Raw genomic sequence first — 6,000 nt, forward strand, 5'->3', positions numbered from 1 at the left:
AACCATCGGAGGATGTCCGCTGGAGGTTCCGATCAACGGTATGTGACTAGTGCCAGAAAGTTGAGCCTTAGACCCATCCATGATCGTCTGTGCTCTGATACCAAAATAGATTTCTAACAAAAACAAAGATGTTATAAAACTGAGTGAAATAATATGATCTGAGATGAGCCTCAGATATATGACTTCTATTTATATAGATTCAAAACTATTTACACTCTAACGTATACATGCATGCCAGCTCATTGCTATAAACAACAATATGATACATAATAAATGATTCGGTTCTAACTAATTAACAATATCGCTAACAGACTTAACACCAGAACTCTTGAGTTTCTGTCTGGGTGGTTTAGGCTTAGCTTTGGACTTATCTTTGGGCTTAGTATCATCCTCAACATGAACCACTGCAGCTTATAAGCTAATAACATAATTATTCATTTCCATTAATTCTCTGGCAGAAGAAAATGATATGAATATTTCGTTCTAATAATTTCATTATAATTAAACTTGAAACACAGTCCTGCAGTATGAACACGTATCATGAGTATGTGTCTTGGAAAGTCATTGGGTTTATCTAACGTTCAAACGGTTTAAATTTCTCAGTTTGCTAGGGTCTTTTGATCCTTCATGATTATCTTACCTTAAACATAATGTGTTAAACTTAACTAAAAAATTTCAAACTATAATATTATATGCACGTGATTATCTTACGTTCAAACGGTTTAACTTTCAATCGCACGTGACCTGGTAAGATCTTGTTGGCAAACTTGTTAAGCATGTAAAATATTATATGCAAACACAAGTTTAAATTCTTAATGATTGGTCCAAATTATACAAGGACAGCATAATACATATTATTTTGAGTTGGAAGCAGGGATAAATCGCCCCTTACATAAAGGGACTACTTTTCCTTTAAAGGCAATGCACCAAGTTGAGCGTAATACATATTATTTATTTATTCATGAAATAAGAAAAGATATACCATCAGTTTTGCAACTAAGAGAGATGAGGTGGTATGCTTTGTTCATGATTGAAGAAATTGTCTGGATCAACCTTGGATTTCATATGAACTAATCTTTCAAAGTTGTCCTTAAAATATTCTCTCCCATAACTGTAATTAGCAATGTTTATGCTTGTTGCATGACTAGGATTCGCCCCATTATCAAGATCTCTATAGTCAAGGAAAGCCTCCCTCGGAGATTTCGAAACATATGGGGCCATAAATTCGTGAAACGACCTCGACAAGTTCATATAATGATTAGTTTCCTCAGATCCTTCTTTCTCCCAATGAGCATAGTAATGAATCATAAACAAGTTTTCAGCTCTGTGAGGAAATGGAGTTTCTGATGCTGAAATCTCACGCATCTTTCCCCCATAAGGATTCCATTGCATCCACATGTTCTCACCTTCGATCATCAACTTCCACAAGGATTCTATAGCAGTCTTTGGAATAGGCTCCTTCACATAATCTGACTTAGCTTCATAGAATTCTGTTAGTTGTTCAAGCTTTTCTGGTAATTCATCGATTGAGGTTCCAATCGGATACTTAACCCAAGAAAAGAGTTGCATTCACCCAAGGCGTTTCAATGCAATCACTCTGTTTTAGATCCTTATTCTGGGAAGCTCTTGTTCATCAAAGCTATTAAAATATCAGTTTTCCCTAAGAACTGACGGATAAAAGAAACTTGTACTGTCTTCTTACCTAGTGGAATTCCATTGAAGACTACAAGATTCACCCCTAGGAACAGGTCTTTATCTAAGTCACTCGCAACTAGTTGCCATTTGTAAACAAGATCAGTCGCACCTTCTTCCAGGGTCTTCTTCACTTTGTACGTACAGTCACTTGTGGAGGCACAGAAACCAACTTGATCTTCCATGAAAGAACATCCCCCAAACTCTCAGCTCCATCTACTTGGATGGCCCAAAACATATCTTCTCCCATGGTCTTCCCGTTGAGGATTCTTCCATTGACATCAACTAGTTCAGCATCAATGATATTATCAATGAAAAGACCATATTTTCTTATCAAGTTTCCATACCTCCACCAGAAATTTGTCCACCACCTCTTAAAGTGAGACAAACACCACCTGGAAAGGCATGAACGTCACTTTCTTTGGCGACCTTGTAGTAAACTTCACTCATTGTTGCTCCAGCTTGAACCAGCGCCGTCTCGGTTCTTATGTCAACCTGAATAGAATGAAGATTGAACATGTCATGTACAACGAAGGGTACTTGTGAGACATACGAAAGGCCTTCGTAGTCGTGGCCTCCACTTCGAATCCGAATCTGGAGGCCATGAGACTTGGCACATATTACGGTGGCCTGAACATGTGATGGTTTTTCAGCAGCAATGATGGCTGGAGGTTTTGGCGTTATGCTTGTTGTGAAGTTACGGTTAGATGTACGGTTGAGCAAGAGAGAAGTGAACGAGGAATTGCTTTGTGCGTAAATCACAGTAGAGGATTGGGGAATGTGGTTTGTAAAAAATTGAAGAAAATTGTCAAGAGAAGATAAGGTAGGTTCATTGTTTTCGTACGTGGAGAGTCATTAGTTGACCATGAGTCTTTTAGTGTTCGAATTGTGGAAACCGAGTAATAATTTATTTTTGGATGTAATGTTGAAGTTTATGTTTGGATTAATTCAAAATGAGCATTCTTCTTCTATCAGCAGGAAGAGACGATTATTGAACATGTCTCCAATTTCACAAAAGCCATAATTAGGATATCAAGAATCTTATCTTATCTTAATTTGTATATATCGTATGTTTACTTTATATCAATCAATGGTCCATTAATGTCTATGGGCGCTCTTTTTTTTTTTTTAAATTATAAAACAAGGGAAATACATAAGGAGAAGCTCATTAAGGGTAAGGTCAACTAACCTAGGAGAACCAGTACCCACAAAAGCACTATTCCAAACCCCTAAGGACGATCTAAGGTAAAAGTTCAATAAGCACATTGCAAAAACAATACAAAAGCCTATTAACATCATAAAACATAACTTGAAAGGCAACATCCTTTGTGGCCATTTGCGTGAAGAACCTGCTTGCTTTTGGCGAGTGAACACCACTGTGATATCGGAGAAACTAAGGGCACCAAATTCCTACAAGTCAGTGATCCATTTGATGTAGCTTATGATAATCTCCATGAGACTTAACATTTGTCGGTACACTAAATTACAATCTCTTCGTTTGATAATCAACTTAAAGTCATGATATAGATGATAAGCTAAGCAAATTTTTGTCCATTTCTACTCTTTGTTACCCGAATATCAACAAACAGAAAGCATCATTTCCTGGCATGAGCATTTGGGATATCCCATTTCTTGGCCGCTTCATGTTCTGTATTGGAAGGAGAAATCTGCATTGACAAAGCCAAGTCACAAGTTGAAAGCGTCTAGCGAAATTTATGAAGCATTTGCATTGGAGAGCAACCTTTTTTTTATGTTTTAAAAGATTCCTACTGTTCCAGATAGCCTGCAGAGTAGCAAAAATTATCTTGATATCATATATCCAATCTTTGCATGAAATAGCCTTGTGACATTATGATAAAATAAAATCACTGCAATCCTGAATTCCATCAACTCTTAATGAAAGATCTAGGCCAAAGCAAATTGCCCTAGAAAAATGACAGTGAAGAAACGTGTGATTAATAAATTCCACCTCATCATTGCGGGGTGGACAAATGCCTGAGCTATTAATATGATGCTCATTTAAAACATCTGAAATAGGCAATGCACGATTCAGAACTTTCCACCCAAAGAGGATGACACGTTGAGGAAGCTAGAGTCTCCAAATGAAATCCCAAACTAGATGATTTTGATTAACACTCCCTGCAACATTGTTGAGCAATTGAAAACCTTTTTTAATCGAATACTCTCCAGAAGCACTGCTAGTCCAGATTAACTGATCATCCTTATCAAAGATAGAGAAGGGTGTAGAAAGAATCTCCTGAGCATGCTAAGGGTTGTAACAAGAATTAATAAGTGCACATCCACTTGCAATTGTCATGCAGCCTAAGATCAGAAACATCTAGACTTAAGTTTTTTTGATCATGCCAAACCAGGAACCATTTAACATGGTTAAAGGGAATTAGACTTCCCAGAAACAAACTCCCATTTCAGGTAGTTTGACATGACTAGAGAAGTTTTCACTACATCCTTCATCATCCAAGAGAAACTAGGCTTCAGTTTCTGGTCACCTTTCAACAGAGTTACAAAGTATTTTCTTTTTAAAGTTCTACCAACAAGAGAGTGATCATTTATTGATATGATTCTCCACGTTTGTTTTGCAACAAGCACCAGATTGAAGTTATAAAAGGATCTGAAACCCAGGCCATCCTCTTTTTTCAGGCTCGCAGATGCAATCTTTTTATCATTATCAGCAGCACCCAAAAAAATTAGCACATTTAGAATCAAGCTTGCTCGCAATTTCTCCCGTAAAAAGGAAACATGACATTTGATAAATACAGGGTGAAGACACAACTGATTTAATGAGAGTCATCCTTCCTGCTTGGGGTAATAACGTGCTTTTCCACAGACTAAACTTTCAGCAAATGAACTAAGCAAATGGTAATATATGAAAATTTTCGTAGCGGCAGAATCAACAAATATTCCCAAATAATTCCCAATTTTATCTGAGCACCTCACTCCTAGTATATCAATGAGTTCTTCTTTTTACATTGGAGGAGTGTATGGGCTTAATACAAGTTCATATTCAGACAAATTGATCTCTTGACCAGAAAAGTGATAGAAGACTTTCAGAACTTCTTTGACAGCCTAAGAGTTACTTTTACAGCCCTGGAAGAAAAGAATTGTATCATTTGCATATGACAAGTGTGATACTAGATCCGCTTTTCTAGAGATCTTGATGCCTTTCCATGAACCATTTTTTTTTTTTTTTTGGTTCTGAAATCATGCAAGTCAGAACATTAGAACTTAAGATAAATAAGAAGGGAGATAGTGGATCTCCTTTCCTAACTCCTCTCAATGGCTTGAAACTGGAAGACAACTTTCCATTAATCAAGATCTGATGAGACTGTAGACAAACATTGAAAGAATATCAAGATGCAATCTTGTGGAAAATTCATAATAGAGAGTGCTTGTTGCAGAAAATTCCAGTTCACTCTGTCAAATGCTTGGAGAAATCAATTTTTTGCCCGGCCCAACAAGTTTGAGTTCTCTTTGTGGTCTTCAAATAATGAATGATTTCAGCCGCCAAGATAATGTTATCCAAAATGAGCCTTCCTTTGACAAGGGCACTTTGATATGGGAGAATCAAATCCAGGAGGATGAATTTAATTCTGTTTGCAAGAAGTTTGAAAATAATTTTGTATGCCATCAGCAAAGGCTAATTGGTCGAAAGTCTTTGAAGGATTGATGGCATTCAGTTTCGGCAAGTAAATAAATAAGAGATTTATTCAAACTGTGAAGGATGTGCCCACTAATACGAAAAGAGAGAGTCATGTTAAACAGGTCTTCATGAACAAAAGTCTGGTACCTTTGGAAAAACCTTGCATGAAAGACATCTACACTAGGAGCACTGTCTGCAGGCAAGCTGAAAACTGCTTTTAACCCCTCCAAAGTAAAGTCATGAAGCAAAATTAGCATGTTGTCACAGGAGAGCTTGAGCAAATTCAAAGATGATAGAAAAGACAAAATTTCTGATGAGGAAGGCGTTGTTGTGTTGCAAAAAATGGAGGTGAAGTAGGAGATAGCTAACTCCTCAAAGTCACGCGGACCATCTTTCCATTGACCAGCTTCATCTTTTATTGCATGAAAGTATTTTGTATTTCTATCACCATTTCTATGCCATACTTGTTTTGCTCTTTGTGCCCAAAAAGTTTCTTCGCAATCATAGAGAAACTCCAAAAGGTGCCTGGTTTGCTTAGCATCATCAAAGGCTCGATTAGTTTGTTGCTCAGCTAATAATTTCTCAAGGGAATGAACGCGACCCTGCAAGTTACCAATCCTATTCTTGTTCCAGATCAACAGACCATGCAT

At 37.2% G+C, this 6,000-nt stretch overlaps 1 pseudogene; it reads right to left on the reverse strand.

The window, feature by feature from the left end:
* Window positions 1-996: 996 nt before the first annotated feature.
* On the reverse strand, window positions 997-6,000 carry LOC129305389 (berberine bridge enzyme-like 17; annotated as a pseudogene).

This window comes from Prosopis cineraria, unplaced genomic scaffold (assembly GCF_029017545.1).
Source record: "Prosopis cineraria cultivar Desert tree isolate PC_DT_omini unplaced genomic scaffold, ASM2901754v1 PC3, whole genome shotgun sequence".
In the NCBI taxonomy this organism is placed as follows: domain Eukaryota; kingdom Viridiplantae; phylum Streptophyta; class Magnoliopsida; order Fabales; family Fabaceae; genus Prosopis; species Prosopis cineraria.